The following is a 24,044-nucleotide window of genomic DNA, read 5'->3' as shown; positions in this document are numbered from 1 at the left end:
CCCAGATCTCCAAGAGGTTTCACCCAGAGCTGTTGTCCTGTCCCTGCGTCCATCTGCCCACCCCATCTCTCTGTCACTGTAACCTGCATGTGGGAACCCAGGACATCCCTCTGGCTGGCCTGGCTGTCTTGAGCCCCTGGCAATGGGCTCGGAGACCTTGGCACAAAGTCAAAAACACCTGTGGCTTCAATTTTAGCCCATGGAAAAAACTGCCAACCTTACGTGAAAAATTACAAGCCACAAGGATTTGAGTAGTGTGGTAGTTGAATTAACACAGAGTGAAAAAGTAGAATTTTGGGGCTTTTTAGAATGTGCTTAAGGGGTTACAAGATGGAGGGATTTGGGCGTGTCCTGACCTTCTTCTCCTTCTTCTTGCCCTCCATGTCTTGGTGTGATGGTGACATTTTTCTATTGGTTTAAGGTAGAGACACACCGTCCAACATAAATGATAGATATTGGCACGTTGTTGTAAACATAGCACACGTAGTTTTTAGTATAAAATGTATACACCACCCTAGAGGGCAGACAGAATGCCATGGCCAACTTGTTAGACAGAGCTCGGCAGGTCAGAGAAAGAATGTTATAGACAAGAGAAAATAAACAGCCTTGAGAAGCCAAACCTACTCATTCCAGACTTCTTTGGTTGCTCGGGCTGGGAGAAAAAGGACTTTTACAATCTTGGGGTCACCTTGACACTCGGACCCCGAGACTTTGGCATCCCTCAGGGCCTCGTGGCTACCAGGGATCATGGTGGCACGCTGTGGCATCACCAAACCTAGGAGACATTATGGCACTGCTGGGCCTCACAGAACTTCGTCGCTGCAACAGGCCCCCAACCGGGTAAGGATTAGCACTGACTTCACGATTCACAGAAAGCTGATCAATCTCTTTATTATATATATCATTATTAAGAAACACATTGCTTTTATAGACAGCTACGATACTGCTGGACCTAATTGGTCCTCCAATCATGACACCATCACCATTGGCTAATTAGGAAATCACCCTTTGGTAAACAAATCTCCACAACACATTCCACATGTGCACAACAACAGGTGCAGCAGGCTAAGATAAGAATTGTTTCTCATTTTTTTCTCTGATCTTCTCACAGCCTTTCCCAGAAAGGCCTGGGAAAGTTGTGTGCCGCTCTCTGTGGCCAGAGAACTGCTGCCACAGAACCATGGATCCCTTGGGATGCTGTGGGGCATCACAGAAGAAAGGCAGCCCGGCAATCTGTAGGGTCTCACGGAATGCAGAGGCACCTGGACACAGCAGGGCCTTCTGGAACCTCTCAGGTTTCTGTGGTCAAGATGACCCTGAGATCGTAAAAGGTCTTTTCCTCCCAGCCTCGAGAAACTAAAGAAGAAGTCCAGATGCGCTGGTTTTTCTTCTCAAGGCTGTTTATTTTCTCTTATCTATAACATTCTTTCTCTGACCTGCTGAGCTCTGTCTAGAAAGTCAGATCGTGGCATTCTGTCTGCCCTCTAGGGCGGTGTCCACATTTTATACTGTAAACTATGTGTACTTTATTTATTTATGATTAATTCCCCATTATATCGCCTACATTGGACAGTGTGTCTCTAAACCAATAAAAAGTGTCATCATAACAGTGAAAGATGGAGGACAAGAAGAAGGACACGAAGGACAAGACACACCCAAATTCTGCAATCTTGCCTCCTGAACCCCATTCTAAAAAACCCCCAAAATGCGACTTTTTCACCCTGTGTTACATTAACTCAAACCCTGGTGACCTGTAAATCTTCACACAAAGCCGGCAGCTTTTCCCATGGGCTAAAATCAAAGCCACTGGTGTTTTTGACTTCCTGCCAAGGTCTCTGAGCCCCTTCCAGGATCTCAAGACAGTCAGGGCAGCCAGAGGGATGTCCTGGGCTCCCACAGGGACCGAGGGACCACTGCGAGACTCAGGGCCCCGTGGGGCCCGGGGATGATTGAGACACTGCAAGGCCTCATGGAACCAGATTCATGGTGACACTGTGAGGGTTCGTGGAAGGAAAGGGACCCTGGGACACTGTGTGACCCTGTGGCACCAAAGGGACCCTGGGACACCAAAGGGACCCTGGGACACTGTGTGACCCTGTGGCACCAAAGGGACCCTGGGACACCAAAGGGACCCTGGGACACTGTGTGACCCTGTGGCACCAAAGGGACCCTGGGACACCAAAGAGACCCTGGGACACTGTGTGACCCTGTGGCACCAAAGGGACCCTGGGACACCAAAGAGACCCTGGGACACTGTGTGACCCTGTGGCACCAAAGGGACCCTGGGACACCAAAGGGACCCTGGGACAATGTGTGACCCTTTGGCACAGAGAACCCTGGGACACCAAAGAGACCCTGGGACACTGTGTGACCCTGTGGCACCAAAGGGACCCTGGGACACCAAAGGGACCCTGGGACAATGTGTGACCCTTTGGCACAGAGAACCCTGGGACACCAAAGAGACCCTGGGACACTGTGTGACCCTGTGGCACCAAAGGGACCCTGGGACACCAAAGGGACCCTGGGACACTGTGTGACCCTTTGGCACAGAGAACCCTGGGACACCAAAGAGACCCTGGGACAATGTGTGACCCTGTGGCACCAAAGAGACCGTGAGACAATGTGTGACCCTGTGGCACAGCCCCTGGGACACCAAAGGGAACCTGGGACACTTTGTGACCCTGTGGCACCAAAGGGACCCTGGGATACTTTGTGACCCAGTGGCACAGAGAACCCTGGGACACCAAAGGGACTCTGGGACACTGTGTGACCCTGTGGCACCAAAGAGACCCTGGGACACTGTGTGACCCTGTGACACCAAAGGGACCCTGGGACAGCAAAGGGCCTCATGGAACCAAGCGCACTCAGAGACACTGTGGGGCCTTCTGGTTCTCAGTCTCTTCTGACACTTGGGTCCCTCTACAAAGACACAAATTAGGCAGCCTGAGCCTGTTGATCCAGGATATTCCCATCTCCATGGGAGGACAGCCCTGACGTCTGTGGTGCTGTGTGTTCCCTCCGCTCTCCGAGGGAACTGAATCCCACAAGAGACACCGACCCCTCTGGCAGATGGCACCACAGGGCCTCCTGTGGGGTGGGAGCAGAGATATATCTTTTGTTCCATCATGTTCCTCAGAGTCCGTCCAACCAGGAGTGTTTCTGAGGATGGGGCATCCACCAGGTGTCTGAGAAACCTGTGCCAGTGATTCACTAACCTCAGCATCAAAAATGTCTTCCTTATCTCCTCTCTGAACTTATCCTCTTCTGCTTTAAAACCATTTCCCCTTCTCCAGTTGCAACAGGCCCTACTAAAACATTTCTCTTCATGTTTCCTTGAAGTCCTGCCAGGTCACAGTGGGGTGTCCCCACGGTCTTTTCTGCTCTGGGCTGAACCAGCCCATCTCTGTCGCAGAGGGGCTCCATGAAATGCAGAGAAAAATCAAGAGCCCACAGATCCAAAAAAGATTTGTAGGGACAGTAATTTTATTACAGCGCTGGGCGCACGTGGGGATCGTTCCCCTTCAAAGGACATGTGTGCCCCTGAGGATTCCCCAAACTTTTTTAATTGCCCCTTACTAATTTACATATGCATAGAATTTCACAGTAGGTTCATGGATATTCATTCTGCTGATTTCACATTACAACTTGCAATTTTCAATGAGTCCTTGTACAGAGAACTCTCTAATCCCTTTGTCCATCTCTTGCAGACTTAGCTTTGGTTTTTTTCTTTCTTTCAGAGTTCAAGGGGCCCCTCTTATGTCTCCAGTTTGGAGATTCGCAATCTTTCTCCTTGGCTGGAACAGTTTTACAAGCACAGCAGAGTTAGCAGAATAAACAGCATATTTTACCCATGTTAGCAAGCTACTACACGGCACATTTCTCCTAAATCCAAATGGATTTCTACTCCGTTAAATTTTTCCACTGTTTCACCCAACCCTTTGGAGCATCTCAGCCTCCTCCACAAGTGCTCCGTCCAGTCTGGACCTTTCCTGTGCTGAGGAGCCATTGTAAATTGTTCATGCAAAAGGACCAGCCAGTCGAAGAGGGGAAATACCTCACTGCTGAAAGGAAATGCTGCTGAGATGGAGGGACAGTTTCTGCAAAGCTCACCGACAGCCCTGGGGTGGGCAGGGACGCTCCCAAGGGACGCCCAGAGCTGGAGGCCAGTCCAACTGCACCAGGAGCCTCCACGTGTGTCCAGATTGTTCTCCCCGGGCTGTTGGCACATGGACAGTGGTTGTCCAATGACATCCCCCTGACTGGCATTGTTCTCCAGGAAGCCTGGAGCTCTCCTTGGCCAAAGTTCCCCAATCTGGACCCTGCAGAAATGTCCTCAATTCCCCTCCAAGGGGGCCTCAGCACAGCAGTGACCTCACAGCTCTTCTCCCTCTGCTCAAGAATCCCCCACAGGGACATTCTGCTCTCTCCTCCATGGGCACCAAGCAGCAAAACTCCCGAGGAAAATCTTCCCCCGTGGATCCTGCGGCTCCTTGGCTGAGGTCCAGAGCAAACAACCAAGGCAGTGGCCTGAAGTGTTTTCCCAGCTGGCACACACTTATCTGCCGGATGCACATTGTCCCTGAGGAAAGAGAGGTGCAGAACCCTTCACTAATGGCCTGGAATGTTCAACAGCAATCTCAGCCATGGACAGCTCTCGGGAACCACTGCACCGTGGATTTTCCTTCCTGGAAGGCCAAGACTGGGAATGTCCTGCTGGTGCCTCAGGGCCTGGCTGAACAGGGCTTGTCAGAGATGCTGCCAGGGCACCGACAGCCCTGCTCCTCACAGGGCACCTCTGTCACCCCGTCAGCTCCGAGGGGCTGCCTGGGGACAGGTGCCCACTCCCCCATGGCCCCTGGCACGGGCCCATCCTGCTCAGGGCCAGCGCTGGCCTTGGCTCAGGGCCAGGGCCATGGCCCAGGTGCTCTGGGAGGGCTCAGGGGCTGCAGGTGTGACAGGATGAGGGGCAGGGCAGGGCACGTTCCCCTCTGGACACTGCTCTGGGGATGGAGCTGGGACGGGTCTGGCACCTGCAGGGAAAGGGATCTGGGGCTGTGCGGATGTGGGAATTGTCACCGCTGAGCCATGGCCCAGGCCTCAGCCTTGGCTGCAGGTGATCAGCATGGCCCAGGGCTCCCAGTGTCCCCGGGACGGGAGATGCCGATGCCCCAGCTGATGACATGTCCCTGGTTCCCCTTGTTCCCCACATGTTGGGTTTGGGGCCGGGCTCCGCTCTGGGCTGTCCCACAGGGAAAGCTCTGGGAGGGAAGGGGCAGCAGGAGATGGGGGATCTGGCTCTGGGGGCTGTGGGAGGATGGATTGTGTTGCACTGGGGGCTGTCCCCACAGGGTCCCCAGGTGCCTTTGGCTCCCTGCCTGCCCCCCTGCCCCCCCAGGTGCCTGGGCCCCTCCAGGGGCAGCTGCCCCGGGCAGGAAGCTGGAGGGATGCCGGGCAAGGGGGCTGGACCCGTGCCACAGCTGGGCTGGGGTGGACTCTGGGCCAGGGCTGGGCTTGTGGCCAGGGCTGGGGGCTGTGCCAAGCCGGGCTTTGGCCTGGGGGCTGGCAGGGAGGGTGCAGGGAGGAGTCCCGGCAGGGATAAAGGTGCTCCTCACCTGCTGCAGCCTCACCCAGCGCTGCCCGGAGCCAGAGGAAGATGAAGGTGGCTGTGCTCAGCGTGGCCCTGCTCTTCTCCATCCTGCTGTGCCCCCCGGCTCAGGCCCAGGTGAGGCACCCGCCAAACGCTGTCCCCACACCCTGCCCTTTCTGGCCTCCCACCCCACCCTTTCGCTCCCTCCTCTGTGGCCCATTCAGGGTCCCCAGCCGCCCTCCCACTGACCATTCCCAAGGCCTTTCCTTCCATGGCCCCCCTCCATCCTTTGCCTTTCTTCCTGGCCTCGGCAGAGGGGTCCCCCTGGACAATTCCCTGACTCACCCCCACTCCCACAGCATCTCCCAGTCCCGTGGGTTTTGTCCCCTCCCGTCCTCGTCCTTCTGTGCCCACCAAGCCCCTGCCCTGCACTCCCATGGCCCTGCACCGCAATTCCTTTCTCCTGCCCTGGGCCTTTCACCCTGCTCCTCCCACACCCCAGCCCTGTCCCCTGGGCCCTCAGCTGAGCCCAGATCAGTGACTTTGGGTCTCCCCCACCTCAAAAAGATCTCCTGGGAGTCCCTGAATTCCCATCCCTCTGCCCCCACCCTGCTCCCTGCCCTCGTGTCTCCCCACAGCCCGACAAGGTCCAGTCCAGTCCCTGCCTTTGTTCTCCTTCCCAGGCACCCCCGGAAAAAACCCAAGATGATCTCGTGAAGGTGAGTGGGGTGCTGGCATTGGAGGGCATCCCCTCAGGGGGCTGGGGGGCAGTTCAGCCCCCCCATCCCATGCTGGCACCTGGGACATCCCCGTGACCAGCGAGGTCTCCTGGTCTCTCTGCAGGTGGATTTTGATGATGGGGACGTGGATGCGGACGTGCCTCTGGTGGATGCGGACCTGACTCTGGTGGGTACCACGAGTTCTGCCGGGCTCAGACCCTCCCCTTGCATGGCCACCAGAGCCCAGGCCATCCCAGTTTGTCCCAGCCCATCCCAGTGCCCCCAGTGTGTCTCTAACGCTGCCCTTGTCCCCAGGAAAATCTGGATGAAAGGCTGAAGGAACTTCTGCGGCTGAAGCGCGCCGTGGCTGCCTCTCTGAGGGTCTAGGTGAGCTGTGCCTGCAGGGACAGGGCTGGGGACAAAGCCCATCCATGGCCCAGCAGGAAACACCAGTGGTCACCTTCTGGGCTTTGTCTTTCAGGGTCAGAAGGAGCGGTGTCCTTTTCCTCTCCAGGGGCATGAGGAGATGATCATCCCTGCAGGAACCCCCTGAACCCTCTGAGCCCTGGGCCATTTCCCCTGAATAATCAAGCATCAATAATCAATAAACCCTTTCAGCATAGCTTTGCTCTGTGTCTGTGTGTGTCCATGCCTCTGGATTTCCCCCTGTCCAGTGGTCCAGGGAAGTCAGGCCAGGCCTGGGCTCTGCTGCCTTGGCACAGCCCGTGCTCTCCCCCAGACAAATTGTGTGTTGGGAGTTGTGCAGGCTCCAGGGGGAGTGGGTTGAGTAGGTTGGTGGGCGTGCAGGTGCTGAGAAAGCCTGCAGCTCGCCATGAGTGTGGTAGGAATGTCCTGGTTGAAGAAAAAATATAAATTCAAAAAGAGGTTTCTTTTAAAATATTTTTTTTCCAAAAGTCTTTATTCACTCCAAAGAATTTAACAGTTCAAAAAAATCTTAATATGTCAAAAGCATGTTGAAATTATTTATTGGTCTTGCAATCTGGTTCCCTGGTGGGATTGGGTCTGTCTGCAGGGCTCTGCAGGGCTGTGGGGTCTCCTCGCTGAGGGGCCCTACACGGTCACCTGTAGTGCCTGGCCACGGTGGGGTAGAGCCACCACGGCGTCCTGGAAAAGGGCGAGTGCTTCTCCCTGGCTCTGGGCTCACTCTTGGCCGCCGGATCCATCGGCTCCAGCAGGACTTGGGTGACTTTTGGGCTGGGCCGGGTGGATCAGTTGTCCCCGGCCGTCCTGGGAGCTCACCAGGGGCTCGGTCGCGTTCCCTGACTCCAGCTCCAGCACTGAAGGAGCCGCTGGTGCCGGCAGCACCCCGGGGAAGCCTCACAGCAGAGCTGGCACAGGGCATTGCCCGGGCAGAGGGGCAGGGAAAATGTCTTGGCCACGAGCCGCAGAATGGCCAGAAACCCCCTGGCGCAGGAGTTCCCCTCCCCAGCAGGTTTGAGGCAGATTCGGGTCGCATCCCTGCTGTCCTGGCAGGGAAATTCTGGGCACAGGGCACAGAGGGGTCTTCTCCACGGGGCTCCCAGGTAACACCGAGATGCTGTGGGGGAGCTGAGCCCTGCCTGAGGGCAGCCCCAGCTCAGCAGGAGCCCGGCTGACACCGAGCTGCTGGCCATGGCTATCTCAGCGGCAATGCCGTGCCAGGAGTGGGGAACAGCTTCCCCTCAAATAGGGAGAGCTGAACCTTAGAGCCACTTGCTCTCCTGCTGGAACGGTGTCAGCGTCAGGGGCTGGACAAAACAGTCGAGGGAGGCCTTTGGTGTGAGATCCTGAAGAAAGTTCATTCATCAAAGGGATCTGGAACCGAAGAGCCCCACCCTAGTATGCTCAGGATTTTATCCAGCACCTGAACCGGTTGTAGTAGATAGGGACAGGCGAACGGAAGATTTCGGGATGTGATGGAAAGCAAAAACCCTTCCCCCTCACCCTGCAACACGTTATCTATTACGCCCAGAACATGTAACCACACTTAACCCAGTAGTTTTCCACTCCTTACTAACCCTAGAGACCCTACCTTCTCCCCCTGACGTAGCAAAGTCCCCCGAGGATATTTAACGCCATGTGATAAGATAATAAACGCCATTTGACCATCCACCACATTGGTGTCAGTGCGTGTTGGTGGCCCAAGTGGCCTGTGCGAGACGAGGCTGCTGTGCTGTTCCTTGCAACCAGGTCGCCTTGCCTGCCCCTGAAGGCAACATATCTGGTGTTGAAACCCGGGAGGATTCACTCTGGTAGCGGGTGTTGCCTGGACGAGAGACAACGGCTGGAGCGATGAGACCGAATTACCGCTGGGGGAGTCGTCCCCAGACCCGTGGTTTGTCTTCGACGCCATCGCAAAGGTCGTGAGTGTGATTCATAAGCAGTGGGGTATTAAGTGCAGACTCAAGGACTTTTATCTTGCTATCACGAGGCTCTTTGAGCTTGGGGAAATTGAATGTTCCGTGGATATATTACATCCGGAGGTATGGGAGAAATGCACAGCCATGCTGGCTGAGGACACGAAATCCTCAGGCAGTGGCAGAAGCCTTAAGGCATGGGGCAGAGTAGAGAAAGCCCTGCGTGGAGCATTAAAAGAACAGGAGACATGGAGCACAGCGCGCACGTGTTTATTGGTTACACCCAAGCTAGGGGTAGGAGCGGCAACGCAAACCGACCCTGAGGGCGATCGGCCCGAGAGCGGGGATCCAGGGGGGCCTGACGTGTCACCCCCCTCCCCAAGCCAAATCCCAAACCTCCCTATGGAACCTTCTCAAAAATCCGTGGGTTCCCCATCCGTCCCGCCACCGCCGGTCAGCAATTCGGCGCCGGAGGTGCAGCAGCACGTGGAATCCTTTTGGCAGGGACTGGTGAAGGAGGCCACAAACGCAGAAACCGGGGCTCAGGAAGAGATCCGAGCCGTGCCATCCCCGTACCCTGCTGCAAATAGTGCCAGCAGCCAAGGAGATGGGTGGGGTGTGGGCAGCCTCGGCACGAAAAGCCTGGAGGCGCGGGGTTTTACGAATGCGAGTATGCGGGAGAAAGAGAAGGAGAATGGCAGAGGGCACGGAGGCAATTGGCATCTGTGCCAGACGCTGCTACCATTTAAGGGAGAGACCTCCCCCTGTAGGAGGCAGGGCTAGCCCGGGGGGCAGAAGTGGTGCCACCCCCGATGGGAGGAGAGGGGCTGCAGCCGCACAAAAAAGGCACCGAGCCCCAGAAGTGCACTGGCATTCCACTACCGACCCTGAGTCCAGCAGCAGCTCCACCAGCTCGGAAGAGCTGATGGAAGCAGCTGGGACTCTGAAACGGAGGGAACAGAGCCAATGCAATCTAAAACAAAATCGAGCAAAGCTTTAAGCCGCACCGAAAAGCAATCACAATACAAACCAGCCCAGTTTACTGACTGGGGAGAAATAAAAATAGCCTGTGCTGAATGGTCCCCAGCAGCTGCCATCCAAGCCTTCCCAGTGAGGATCACCGGCCCGGAAGGGAACCAGCAGAGGGAATATACCCCGGTAAACCCAAAAGATGTACAGTCAATTGGCAAAGCCATTTCAGAGAAAGGAATCAATTCGGCCATGGTCTCCACCCTCGTCGATGGTCTCTTTGGTAATGACAACTTGCTTCCCTTTGATATTGAACGAATAGGTCGCATGATACTTGATGGTGCACGAATGATTGTGTTTAGGCAGCAATGGGAGGATAATTGTACAAGGCTATTAGCCCAGGCATCTGGAGCAGGACAACCACTGCACGGCTCGAGCTTATCCAGGCTGATGGGAAAACATGATGATATGATCACGCCTCTGCAAAAAGCCACACAGATGCAGGCTGAGGAGGTCAAGGCGACCACTTGGGCTGCTAGGGAGGCTATTCGTGCCGCCTCTCTAGTCGTGGCCAAGCCGTCGCCCTGGTCCACCGTGAGGCAGGCAGAGAGTAAAAGCTTCACGCAGTTTGTGGATCGCCTGCAGGCAGCGATAGACTCCTCTACCCTGCCTGTGGAAGCAAAGGGCCCCGTGGTAGCTGACTGCTTGTGCCAGCAGTGCAACTCTGTCACCAAGGATATCTTACGTTCCCTGCCAGCCGGAGCCAGCCTGGCTGACATGATCAGACATGTAGTGAGGGAAGAGCACTTAACACCCATTCAGGCAGCCATCCACACCCTGACCAGCGCAATGGCATGCTTCAAGTGTGGTGAGGCAGGTCACATCGCGGTGAGCTGTCCCCAGCTGGCATGGCAGCCCGCCACGGCATCCCCACCCCAAGCACGCTGGAGAGGAGCCTGTTGGGGCTGTGGGAAGAAGGGACACCTCGCCATGGACTGCAGGTCCTGACCCCAGGGAAATGGGAAAGGGAGGGGGCGCGCGGGCTGCACTCAGCCTCCTCCCACCGCGAATGCAAGGCGGCCCATCTATGCCAGCTCCCACTGGGGCGGGGGGCCCTTATATCCCAAAACCTTGCCCGCAAAGGTCACCAACACCCCGACCGGCCACGTAGATGCCTTCCAGATAGGCCGCTTAGCCGATTCAGACCCAAAACAAATCTTTTGCATGCTAAAAGCTACCTTTCTATCCTTGAACAAATCCAACCCGAACCTAACTGATTCCTGCTGGCTTTACTAAAATGTAAAACCCCCTTTCTATGAAGGGATTGCTCTAAACACCCCCTTCAGTTACTCCACAACTGATGCCCCCCACCAGTGCAGATAGGACACTCCCCGCAGAGGAATCACCCTGAGTCAAATCACAGGCCAGGGCAAATGTTTTGGCAATGCAACCTTAGCAAAGCGGAAAGGCAACCTCTGCACCGAAGTTCTCAAGCCCAACAGAAAGATCAATAAGTGGGTGGTCCCATCCATGTCTGGGATGTGGGTTTGTCAGCAATCTGGGGTGAGTCCTTGTGTGTTCCTTGCCAAATTTAATGACTCTATTGACTTCTGTGTCCAAGTTCTGATTGTTCCTAGGGTCCTGTACCACTCAGATTAAGAGGTATACCACCTTTTTGAAGAACCCGGCAGGCTCCGCAGAAGAGAAATAATCACAGGTATAACTATCGCAATGCTGCTCGGCCTGGGAGCAGCTGACACAGCCACGGGTGTCTCAGCCCTCGCGACCCGACACCAAGGACTTTCTCAGCCGCAAATGACCGTCAATGAAGACTTGCAGAGGATCGAGAAATCCATCTCCTTTCTAGAGCAATCAGTCTCCTCGCTTTCAGAAGTGGTCTTGCAGAACAGGCGAGGACTGGACCTCTTGTTCATGCAACAAGGAGGACTGTGTGCAGCCTTGAAAGAGGAATGCTGCTTTATGCAGACCATATGAAAGTCGTTAAAGACTCCATGGCAGAACTCCGAGATAGACTGGCTCAGAGAAAGAAAGACAGGGAAACCCAACAGAGGTGGTTTGAATCCTGTTTCAATCAATCGCCTTGGCTCACCACTTTAATTTCCGCCCTGGTAGGTCCACTGGCAATACTGCTTCTAGCTGTTACCTTAGGACCATGCCTGCTGAACAAGCTGCTCTCGTTTGTTCAGGCCTGTCTAGAACGGGCGAACATTCTGTTCGTAGGCCAGCAACAAATGCTGTAAACCAAAAACTGCAAACACAGTCGCGAAAGCCTTCTAAACTCACCTTGCGAGAATTACTCAGGTTTACCAAACCCCTTTTTCCTTACCAAGTTAAAAGTTTGTACGTCACTCCAGTGCCTATATCTATGACTATCTCATTTTATGTATGAAAAGGAGGGGGGAGATGTAGTAGATAGGGACAGGCGAATGGAAGATCTGGAGATGTGACGGAAAGAAAGATCCCTTCCCCCTCTCCTCCTACAGCACTTTATCTATTGCCCCAAAGAATGTAACCACATCTAACCCAGTAGTTTTCCACTCCTGACTGACCAAAGAGACCCTACCAACACCCCCCGACGTAGCAAAGTCCCCCGAGACTATTTAAACCCATGAGATAAGATAATAAAGGCCTTTCGACCGTCCACCACATTGGTGTTGGCGTGTATTGTTGGGCAAGTACCCCGGGCGAAGCCGGGCTGCCGTGCTGTTCCTTGCAACCAGGTCACCTTGCCTTCCCCTGAAGGCAACATGAGGCTTGGTTATGTTTTGAACAAAGTACTACTCAAGTAGGTTTGGTTGACTTAGAGAAAGTGAAAGACATAAGAAAAACCATTGCAGAGCAAAATTATTGGGAGATAACCTGAGGTGAGGATCTATTATAGACCATAGCACAGACTGCCGAAGGGGAAGAATGCTGCCACTCCTGTGAGGACGGATCCCCCGGCTCTGCCTGCACGTGAAGCGGACAAAGCTGCACTTCCTCCTCCTCGGTGTCCCTCTGGGAAGCAGCAGTGGAGTGTGCACAGACTGTGGGGCCTCCAACGCCAAGAGCTGATCTCTTTAAATAAAGACATTTTAAAGGAGAACCACCTCCTGCCCATTTATTACAATGGTGACACTGTTCTATGGGTTTAAGGCGGAGATACACTGTCGAACATAGATGATAGGTATTGACACGATATTGTAAACAGACTGTATGTAACTTTTGATATAAAATGTGAATCCTACCCGAGGCAGCAGGCAGAACACCATGGCCTGCTTGTTAGACCGAGTGTGACAGGTCAAAGAAAAAATGTTATAGATAAGAAAAAACCAACAACCTTGAGAAGCCAATCCTGTGCATTTAAGACTCCTTCTTTGGCTGCATGGACGAGGAAACAAAGACTTTTACACTCTTGGGGTCATCCCAGCACAACAGGCCCCGAGAGGCAGCATCAGGGGGCACACGTGGGCTGTGCCACCAGCGCCTTTCCCTGGAGAAGGAAAAATCCAGCTCTTCCCTGCTGAGACAGCGGTTGAGAGCAGAGGGAAAACTCATTCTTCCTGAAAGGCTGCACAACCATAGGAAGACATTCTGCCAAAATGAGACAGAGCTCTGAGGAAAGCAGGCACGTTCCCATGGCGACCAGTCCAACTGCACCAGGAGCCTCCACGTGTGTCCAGATTGTTCTCCCCGGGCTGTTGGCACGTGGCCAGTGGTTGTCCAATGACATCCCCCTGACTGGCATTGTTCTCCAGGAAGCCTGGAGCTCTCCTTGGCCAAAGTTCCCCAACGCGAACCCTGCAGAAATGTCCTCAATTCCCCTCCAAGGGGACCTCAGCACAGCAGTGACCTCACAGCTCTTCTCCCTCTGCTCAAGAATCCCCCACGGGGACATTCTGCTCTCTCCTCCATGGGCACCAAGCAGCAAAACTCCCAAGGAAAATCTTCCCCCGTGGATCCTGCGGCTCCTTGGCTGAGGTCCAGAGCAAACAACCAAGGCAGTGGCCTGAAGTGTTTTCCCAGCTGGCACACACTTCTCTGCCGGATGCACATTGTCCCTGAAGAAGGAGAGGTGCAGAACCCTTCACTAATGGCCTGGAATGTCCAACAGCAATCTCAGCCATGGACAGCTCTCGGGAACCACTCCACCGTGGATTTTCCTTCCTGGAAGGCCAAGACTGGGAATGTCCTGCTGGTGCCTCAGGGCCTGGCTGAACAGGGCTTGCCAGAGATGCTGCCAGGGCACCGACAGCCCTGCTCCTCACAGGGCACCTCTGTCACCCCGTCAGCTCCCGGGGCATTGCCCAAGCCTCAGCCCTGCCTGCAAGGTGATCAACAGGCGATCGGCGCTGCCCAGCGCTCCCAGTGTCTCCAGTGGCTGCACATCCCAATCACCTGCTGCCCTTGACTCCAAGTCCTCCCACATTCCTCTTTTCCCTGAGTCTGGGGTCCCGACGGCCCTGGAAGAGGGGTCGGTGCCCACTGCTGTTTCCTCAAAGTGCCAGAGCGGGAACAGGGGCAATTCTGCTGGGACCCAATGGATTTTGGCATGGACTCAGCTCTGGGCTGGCCAAAGGGAAAGCTCTGGGAGGGAAGGGGCAGCAGGAGATGGGTATATTAAAAATTGTGTGAGGTTCTGACTCAGGGAAGAAATTATGTCTGGCTCTAGATTAGAAGGTTGAAGGGTAGCTTTATTGAAACGATACTATATTACTTTCATATGTTACTTAAAGAGACACTATCCTATTCTACATACTTACTTACTTACCTAGCTAATTAATAAACTCGTGACTCTGCTTAGAGTCCGAGACACGGTTGAATTTGATTGATCATTGAACTGAAAGAAATTTTACTAAATTTAATCACGCAATCACTTTAGGCAAACAATCTCCATGCCACATTCAACTTGGGAAAACAAACAAGCAGAGATAAAGATTGTTTTCTCTTCTTCTCTCTGTGCTTCTCCTGAAAGAAAGAATTATGTCTCTCTGTCCAGAGAATGTGAATGTCACAGATGGGGGAGCTGGCTCTGGAGGCCCTAGGGGGATGGATTGTGTTGGACTGGGGGCTGTCCCCACCAGGGTCCATCTGCTCTCAGCCACCCCATGCACAGACCACCCAGCACCAGGCAGTCCCAGAAAGGCCAAGACTGGGAATGTCCTGCTGGTGCCTCAGGGCCTGGCTGAACAGGGCTTGTCAGAGATGCTGCCAGGGCACCGACAGCCCTGCTCCTCACAGGGCACCTCTGTCACCCCGTCAGCTCCGAGGGGCTGCCTGGGGACAGGTGCCCACTCCCCCATGGCCCCTGGCACGGGCCCATCCTGCTCAGGGCCAGCGCTGGCCTTGGCTCAGGGCCAGGGCCATGGCCCAGGTGCTCTGGGAGGGTTCAGGGGCTGCAGGTGTGACAGGATGAGGGGCAGGGCAGGGCACGTTCCCCTCTGGACACTGCTCTGGGGATGCAGCTGGGACGGGTCTGGCACCTGCAGGGAAAGGGACCTGGGGCTGTGCGGATGTGGGAATTGTCACCGCTGAGCCATGGCCCAGGCCTCAGCCTTGGCTGCAGGTGATCAGCATGGCCCAGGGCTCCCAGTGTCCCCAGGACGGGAGATGCCGATGCCCCAGCTGATGACATGTCCCTGGTTCCCCTTGTTCCCCACATGTTGGGTTTGGTGCTGGGCTCCGCTCTGGGCTGTCCCACAGGGAAAGCTCTGGGAGGGAAGGGGCAGCAGGAGATGGGGGATCTGGCTCTGGGGGCTGTGGGAGGATGGATTGTGTTGCACTGGGGGCTGTCCCCACAGGGTCCCCAGGTGCCTTTGGCTCCCTGCCTGCCCCCCTGCCCCCCCAGGTGCCTGGGCCCCTCCAGGGGCAGCTGCCCCGGGCAGGAAGCTGGAGGGATGCCGGGCAAGGGGGCTGGACCCGTGCCACAGCTGGGCTGGGGTGGACTCTGGGCCAGGGCTGGGCTTGTGGCCAGGGCTGGGGGCTGTGCCAAGCCGGGCTTTGGCCTGGGGGCTGGCAGGGAGGGTGCAGGGAGGAGTCCCGGCAGGGATAAAGGTGCTCCTCACCTGCTGCAGCCTCAGCCAGCGCTGCCCGGAGCCAGAGGAAGATGAAGGTGGCTGTGCTCAGCGTGGCCCTGCTCTTCTCCATCCTGCTGTGCCCCCCGGCTCAGGCCCAGGTGAGGCACCCGCCAAACGCTGTCCCCACACCCTGCCCTTTCTGGCCTCCCACCCCACCCTTTCGCTCCCTCCTCTGTGGCCCATTCAGGGTCCCCAGCCGCCCTCCCACTGACCATTCCCAAGGCCTTTCCTTCCATGGCCCCCCTCCATCCTTTGCCTTTCTTCCTGGCCTCGGCAGAGGGGTCCCCCTGGACAATTCCCTGACTCACCCCCACTGCCACAGCATCTCCCAGTCCCGCGGGTTTTGTCCCCTCCCGTCCTCGTCCTTCTGTCCCCACCAAGCCCCTGCCCTGCACTCCCATGGCCCTGCACCGCAATTCCTTTCTCCTGCCCTGGGCCTTACACCCTGCTCCTCCCACACCCCAGCCCTGTCCCCTGGGCCCTCAGCTGAGCCCAGATCAGTGACTTTGGGTCTCCCCCACCTCAAAAAGATCTCCTGGGAGTCCCTGAATTCCCATCCCTCTGCCCCCACCCTGCTCCCTGCACTCGTGTCCCCCCACAGCCCGACAAGGTCCAGTCCAGTCCCTGCCTTTGTTCTCCTTCCCAGGCACCCCCGGAAAAAACCCAAGATGATCTCGTGAAGGTGAGTGGGGTGCTGGCATTGGAGGGCATCCCCTCAGGGGGCTGGGGGGCAGTTCAACTGCCCCATCCCATGCTGGAACCTGGGACATCCCCATGACCAGCGAGGTCTCCTGGTCTCTCTGCAGGTGGATTTTGATGATGGGGACGTGGATGCGGACGTGCCTCTGGTGGATGCGGACCTGACTCTGGTGGGTACCACGAGTTCTGCCGGGCTCAGACCCTCCCCTTGCATCGCTACCAGAGCCCAGACCATCCCAGTTTGTCTCAGCCCATCCCAGTGCCCCCAGTGTGTCTCTAACGCTGCCCTTGTCCCCAGGAAAATCTGGATGAAAGGGTGAAGGAACTTCTGCGGCTGAAGCGCGCCGTGGCTGCCTCTCTGAGGGTCTAGGTGAGCTGTGCCTGCAGGGACAGGGCTGGGGACAAAGCCCATCCATGGCCCAGCAGGAAACACCAGTGGTCACCTTCTGGGCTTTGTCTTTCAGGGTCAGAAGGAGCGGTGTCCTTTTCCTCTCCAGGGGCATGAGGAGATGATCATCCCTGGAGGAACCCCCTGAACCCTCTGAGCCCTGGGCCATTTCCCTTGAATAATCAAGCATCAATAATCAATAAACCTTTTCAGCATAGCTTTGCTCTCTGTCTGTGTGTGTCCATGCCTCTGGATTTCCCCCTGTCCAGTGGTCCAGGGAAGTCAGGCCAGGTCTGGGCTCTGCTGCCTTGACACAGCCCGTGCTCTCCCCCAGACAAATTGTGTGTTGGGAGTTGTGCAGGCTCCAGGGGGAGTGGGTTGAGTAGGTTGGTGGGCTTGCAGGTGCTGAGAATGACTGCGGCTCGCCATGAGTGTTGTAGGAATGGCCTGGGTTGAAAAGGAAAAAAATAAATTCAAAAGAAGGTTTCCTTTAAACTTTTTTACCCCAAAATTCTTTATTCAATCCAAAGAATTTAACGGTTCAAAAAAATCTTAATATGTCAAAAGCATGTTGAAATTATTTATTGGTCTTGCAATCTGGTTCCCTGGTGGGATTGGGTCTGTCTGCAGGGCTCTGCAGGGCTGTGGGGTCTCCTCGCTGAGGGGCCCTACACGGTCACCTGTAGTGCCTGGCCACGGTGGGGTAGAGCCACCACGGCGTCCTGGAAAAGGGCGAGTGCTTCTCCCTGGCTCTGGGCTCACTCTTGGCCGCCGGATCCATCGGCTCCAGCAGGACTTGGGTGGATTTCGGGCCGGGCCGGGTGGATCAGTTGTCCCCGGCCGTCCTGGGAGCTCACCAGGGGCTCGGTCGTGTTCCCTGACTCCAGCTCCAGCACTGAAGGAGCCGCTGGTGCCGGCAGCACCCCGGGGAAGCCTCACAGCAGAGCTGGCACAGGGCATTGCCCGGGCAGAGGGGCAGGGAAAATGTCTTGGCCACGAGCCGCAGAATGGCCAGAAACCCCCTGGCGCAGGAGTTCCCCTCCCCAGCAGGTTTGAGGCAGATTCGGGTCGCATCCCTGCTGTCCTGGCAGGGAAATTCTGGGCACAGGGCACAGAGGGGTCTTCTCCACGGGGCTCCCAGGTAACACCGAGATGCTGTGGGGGAGCTGAGCCCTGCCTGAGGGCAGCCCCAGCCCAGCAGGAGCCCGGCTGACACCGAGCTGCTGGCCATGGCTATCTCAGCGGCAATGCCGTGCCAGGAGTGGGGAACAGCTTCCCCTCAAATAGGGAGAGCTGATCCTTAGAGCCACTTGCTCTCCTGCTGGAACGGTGTCAGCGTCAGGGGGTGGACAAAACAGTCGAGGGAGGCCTTTGGTGTGAGATCCTGGAGAAGGTTTATTGGTTTGAAATGCCAGGAGTCTGTGAAGGACGGCAAAAGCCTCCTGTGAAATGGAAAAGGTGAACTTCTTCTTTCTGAATTGCCACGATTTTAAAAAAAGGCTCTCAGGCAAAGGTATGGGAATGGGAATAACAGTTCTTCATTAGGAAAAAAACTAAATTTAAAAAAAAAAAAAAATGAAATTTGTACAAGCGAAACTAGTGATGGAGTCACAAACCTGACCCCCTGAGGAGTCAGGGTGTTGGGAATAGTCCAGTGAAATGGTGGCTGCTCCTCCTGGAGTGGCAGAAGAAATCTGCTGAACTGGTGATCTCCAGAAGGGTGGAGTTTTCTCTGAAGGTCTCTAGTAGTTGGGCCTGGTCTTCCTCTGGGAATTCAGCAGAGAAGAAGCTGCTCCTCTGGGAATCCAGCAATGTGGCTGCCAGTGTGTCAAAAATGCTGATTTTATGCAGGTTGGAATGCTTGGCTCCTCCCTCTGGGCGGATCATCTCACCATGGGATGATGTAAATTGATCGGTCATGCAGTGAATTATTTAATAGTTTATTAACAGAAGATTCCAGCGGGGCGGAGCTGGCAGGGGAGGGGTTCACAGGAGACTGACAGGGAAGGTTCCAGAACAGGGGCAGGGTTTACCGTGATGGATAGGGAAGGCACTGGAATACAGGGTGGGGATGATCCTGATTGAAGGGTAATAGGGGAGTGATATAAACCAGGAATAATCCAATTTGGGGAAATACAACATACAGGGGGTGAATTAGAACAGGCCATCCAACAAGCCATGAAATAAAAGGGCACTGCAACAGCGCTCGATAAAGAAGGATGCAGGACATGTTTTCTGGTGCAAAAAAAGGATCAATCCTAGTTTATTTTGGGACTCCCTTTTTATAGGGCTTTTTAAGAGTGTCCCATCTACCCCCAGTTGGTCAGTAACAAGTTGTTACCCTGTATTGATTGGTGACTCAAATCCCCAATGCGTACGTGCAGGAAAAGTTGTTAGTGAGAGATAATTTAATTTCTCTCTCTAATGGTGTAAAACCAGTTTATGCAGGTGGCTAGTGTTTATCACAGTCCTAGAACTCTTTCTCAGGGAAAGCGGGTTGTTTTCCACAGTCCTAGAGCTCTTTCTCAGGAAAAACAAGTTGTTTTCACTGCTCCAGAACTCTGTTCTCACAAAGAGCTGTCAGCTTTCTCACGGCTTCTGTCGGCTCGAGTCAGGATTCAGTTTGTCAGCCTTTGGCCTGCTGTTCCACGAGCACAGAACTCATCATTCCTGTTCCATAAAATAAAAGCAGCTGAGATGCAGCTCACTGCCTTCTAGAAGGTGAAAAGGGATGCAGGTGCCCGGAGGCCCAGGAGAGAAATGGCAGTACTGAAAATGTGAGAAGCAATGTTTTATCCATAGGGGCAGGACCTGACCTCAAGGAAGACTTTTCCTACCAGTCAAGACTTCCTTAGGGAACACCCTGCTTCAATATCAATTGAAAAATAATAAGATAATGTTATTTATAAGAAAAGTCGTTTATAAGAAAATAATGTTATACTGCCTCTTACGAAAACAAAACTAATGAGATAAAATCTTGAAAATGGGAGGGAAAATAATTTGAGGCAATTGCTCATTGAAATATTTTTCGTTAATTCCACTCCTGAACAAATTAATTCTTGAAGACAATTCTGGTAGATGTGCAGCTCCTTTGGGCTTTGTGCACTCTGACAAGACCCATGGGAGATTTGGTGCCAAGTCCATGAGCCTCAACTCCTCAAAGAAGATGTCACAAATGTCCAAGTGTCCTAGGGTGACATTATGATGCTTGTATCCCCAGTTGTCTGTTCTGTTTATGCTGGATATTATGTTCTGTGCCTTCAAGACTGGCTCTGAAAAGCCAAGTTTTGTTTTGTTATCAGCCTGCTCACTCCCCCGCGGTCTGCTGGACACAGACAGTGGTACATAGTGCTGCTTTACTTTTTGCTTTTTGCTTTCACTTTTGCTCTTGATCTTTGCCCTTGTTCCTGCTTCTGTTGGCTTTTGCTTTTTGCTTGTTAGTTAGTTTAGCTGAGCAGTCCAAATTTTATCCTGGACTGTTTTTCTTTCCCTTTTCTTGGAACCATTCAAACCTGCTCCGGACTGGGACCTGGAAAACACCGGGAGTTTGCACTTTGTGGCCTGCAGCAGCCATGCCCAGAGCCAGAGGAACCGAGAACAGAGCGACCACTCCCAGGAGAGATTTTCTGAATTTGTCATCTCTTCAGAGCAGTGAAAGAGTTTTGTCATCTGATGTTGTTCGTTCTTTGTGCTGGGGAGTGCTTTGCCTGTTAAATAAACAGGGTTTTTTCCACTTGTCTCTGAGGAAATTCTTCCTGAACCAGGTGGGAGGAGGGGCCGTGGGGGTTTGCATTCTGGGGGCTCCTTCCAGAGGTTTTCTCCCAAATTTGCCCTAAACCAGGACAATTGTGAAGCCACTTCTGTTCCGGGAGCCTGACTGGGAGGCAATTGGCCCCAAAATTTGGGGACAAGATATTAATGACCAAAGTGCTCCTGGCAGCAGAGACAAGACAGGCACAGAGGAAAGGGGAGAGCCAGGCCCAGGGGATGGGGCTGCCATGGTGATGGCACCACTGCAGCAGCCTGGCTGCCCTCAGCAGACATTCTGGCCAGGAAGCCCTGTGAGATCCCTCACACATCAGAGAACCCACACAGCAGGAATCCCTGGGGAGGCGAAGGACTGAGGCAGGAGGGAGATGCCCCAGCTGGCTCTGATTCTGGGGCACCTCTGATGCACAGCCCGACCAGCCCTGGCACTGGGGAAAAAAATCTTTCCTCGCCTCCAGGCTGAACATTCCCCGTTTCACGCAACACCCCTTGTATTCCATCCTTCTCACATGCTCCATCCAAGCTTTCCCTTCCTAAACACAATGAAGTCACAATTTCTAAATTTCTCCTTTGCAAAGTGGCCTTTCTGCCACCTCCTGGCAGTGACTTCATGGTTCCTGTCAGAGCCATCCCTGTCCCTGCACTGCCCCGGCTCTGCTGCTGGATCAGGAAGGGCAGAGCCACAGGGGAAGGAAATGCATGGGGGCTCCTCCTGGGTGGGATGAAACATAAAATTTAAGGAATTTAGAGATTTTAGAGGAGCTAAGATTCTAGTTAGAGATAAACCTTATAGAGTTAATTACAATAAATGAGTAGGCCTTAATGAAGTTAAGAGTTAGGAGTTAACTAATAATTGATTGCTTGTCAACACAATGTTTAGTTAGCTGGGTTTATAATGAAGAATAGAGAATCTGATAAATTGCCTTTAGGAACATGAGACTATTGTGGGCCTCCTGTGCTCTGAAACCAACTGAAGACAAGGAATGGGAGCTCTACCAAGAGTTCATTTGTCATGTTTGCATTGAAAAGGTAGAAAGGTCAGAACAAGGAAGACTTCATTCATTTTGGGACCGCGACCCATGAAAGGGACCACCAACCCATTTGAAGGAAAAAACTACGCATGCTTAATAGCTTTTGAAATTATTAGCATAGGAAGCGAGGAATGGGATGTACCAAAATTATGAATATGCATTTGTGTTTTGGGTATTCAATACTTGGATAGATAAAAAAGCTCTGTAATCACGCAGAAGGGGCGGTGTGGATTTGGGAGCGATCCCGCACGCTGCCCAGTGTCTCGATAAACAGACACTTTCTAACTTTAAACTGTTGGAGAGTTTTTGTCTGTCACAGTTGGATATAGGTACTAGATCAATATCCATATTTCTTTAATAATTCAGGGACCTTGGGAGGTTCCCAGGCCAGGCCAAAGCCCAGTCAGTGGAGAAGGGGCACAGGGATGGGCTGGTTGTGTGCTCTGCCATGGCAGGGGGAGAGGCAGAGCTGCAGACACCCAGAGCATGTGGATCCCTGCAGGAGCTGATCCCTCCCAAGCTTCTGATGCTCGCTGGTTGTTCGAGTTTGATCTTCCCTGCTGGCTACACCCAGCCCCACACACACCAGCTCTGTGCACACACACCAGTCCCACCAGTGCCTGGGCCCCCAAAGGACACAAGACCTGATGATTTGTGGTATCTGACACTTGGACCTCCCTTGGTACCCAGAGCAGAGAGAGCTCCCTCCTCCCAGACAGTTCCTGGCAAGGGAGGGATGGAGGAAACGGGACAGGGGATCAGCTGCAGGGCACAGCCTTGGATGGACACTGACCATCACCTTTTTACACGTGACCAGCTCTTTCATGACATTTCTTTCCCTTTCCTCATGGCTGTTCTTCCACGATCATGGTGCCACCCTCTCCCTTCCTGCGCTCCTTTCCCAGACACCCCATGACAAGTCTTGGACAGTCCCCAGCAGCCCTTTGTTGTTCTCCACCACGAGTCTCAGGCAATGAGAAACCCCCATCCTCAGCTGGGAGGTCACCCTGGAAGGCTCTACCATTGACCAACTTAGTAAATCTTTCATACGGATTTGGTGGAAATTTCTCAAGATAATTTTTAGCGGTTGGGTTTGAATTATTTCTCCAAAAACATGACAGTTCATGTCCCTTAAATGCAAGTTGTTTTATTTATATGCAAGTGTTGAGGATCAGATCAGATTAAAATTTGAATATGGTGTAAATATTTTCAGCCCTATGGAAAGGTTTGGGTTATAAGAATCACAGAATTATAAAATGCTTTGGGTTAGAAGAGACCTAAAAGACCCTCTGGTGCAACTCCCATTAGCCAGGGACATCTTCACTTGTGCAAGGGCACTTTTAGATTTCACAAAGCTGCCAACCTTGGACGCTCCAGCAATGAGGATTCCAGAGTATCCTCTGCCAGAGTCCTGCCACCCTCGTGATAAAATATTACTTCCTTATATCCAATCTAAATCTGCCCTTGTTCAGCATAAATATATTGTGCCTTGTTCTCCAATAAAACCCCTGGCAAAAAGTGTCTATCCATCATCTTGGACTGAGACCGTGGCATTTTCATGGCCTGGGGGATAATACTTTGTCCTTTTAAGCCAGGTCTTGTAAGCTCTCAGAGGTAAGTATTACACCCTAGATAGTTCAGCTACCTTAGCTGGCATAAAAGTAGCAGGATGGCTCCTGTGACAGTGTTGGAAACAGAAAAGTTTTAATAAAAGGAAAAAATAGCAAAGCTTTTTACAGAGAAAAATCGATCTAGGACAAGAGGTTCTTGATCCTGCTAAAATACTTCACAAAAGCTATTAACTTCTTTTGTTCTCTCCTTTTTCTAGTGAATTGCTTAGGCAGGACTTTTTGGCTCCTGTCCAATTAGCTATCCTTACGTTTGAGGTGAAGTCCCCAAGGTCCTATGAGGTGTCTTTTAACCAAATTGAGGAGAGAAACTTCTGGGCTTTTTGTCCTTTTTAAGGGGACAAAGCAAAAAGGGGCACAGTCCTACAGGGGAGGTCCAAGAGATGTCCTGGGAAGGAGTTTGGAGGCCTCAAGTAAAGAACAACTATATAATGAAAGAAGGCCCAGGAATAGCCTGAGAGGGCTTGAAGGGTGGTTCCAGAGATGGTGGAGCTCTTCTCCAGAGTGGAAAAAAGACTGAGAAGGAAATAATGGCACCAAGGGCAGCTGGGGAGGCCCAGACTGAACACCAGGAGAAAGGAATTTCCTTCCCAGTGAAATAGAGATTTTTGGAGTTCACTTAAGTTAACAAAATGAATTAAGCATTTATATTCTAGCTTGTAGAGTTATATGTTGAATTTTAACCTTTTACTTAAGAAACCTCTGCCATGGTACAAAAGGCATAAGAAAATGGAAATTTCTGAAGTTTCTTGCATAAAGAACAATACCCAGATAAAGAAACTCCTCTGTCTCCAAGCCTATCAAGACTGACAGACTACTCA

At 53.3% G+C, this 24,044-nt stretch overlaps 2 long non-coding RNA genes across 4 annotated transcripts; both read left to right on the top strand.

The window, feature by feature from the left end:
* Positions 1 to 4,889: 4,889 nt before the first annotated feature.
* Positions 4,890 to 6,928, top strand: LOC146764652 (uncharacterized). Of its 2 annotated transcripts, none has more exons than XR_014950622.1 (5): positions 4,890 to 5,722; positions 6,226 to 6,306; positions 6,431 to 6,493; positions 6,622 to 6,693; positions 6,788 to 6,928. It is a non-coding gene; the product is annotated as an uncharacterized LOC146764652 (long non-coding RNA). The 2 variants fall into 2 exon arrangements; XR_014950623.1 differs by having other exon boundaries at positions 4,907 to 5,722; positions 6,271 to 6,306.
* An 8,343-nt stretch (positions 6,929 to 15,271) lies between these two features.
* On the top strand, positions 15,272 to 17,013 carry LOC146764651 (uncharacterized). Of its 2 annotated transcripts, none has more exons than XR_014950625.1 (5): positions 15,272 to 15,807; positions 16,311 to 16,391; positions 16,516 to 16,578; positions 16,707 to 16,778; positions 16,873 to 17,013. It is a non-coding gene; the product is annotated as an uncharacterized LOC146764651 (long non-coding RNA). The 2 variants fall into 2 exon arrangements; XR_014950626.1 differs by having other exon boundaries at positions 15,313 to 15,807; positions 16,356 to 16,391.
* The last annotated feature ends 7,031 nt before the right edge of the window (positions 17,014 to 24,044 follow it).

The sequence above is a fragment of the Lonchura striata genome, chromosome 32 (genome assembly GCF_050655825.1).
Source record: "Lonchura striata isolate lonStrDom1 chromosome 32, ASM5065582v1, whole genome shotgun sequence".
In the NCBI taxonomy this organism is placed as follows: Eukaryota; Metazoa; Chordata; class Aves; order Passeriformes; family Estrildidae; genus Lonchura; species Lonchura striata.
Note: the sequence above shows the minus strand (reverse complement) of the source record. Positions and strands in the feature narration are given on the sequence as shown.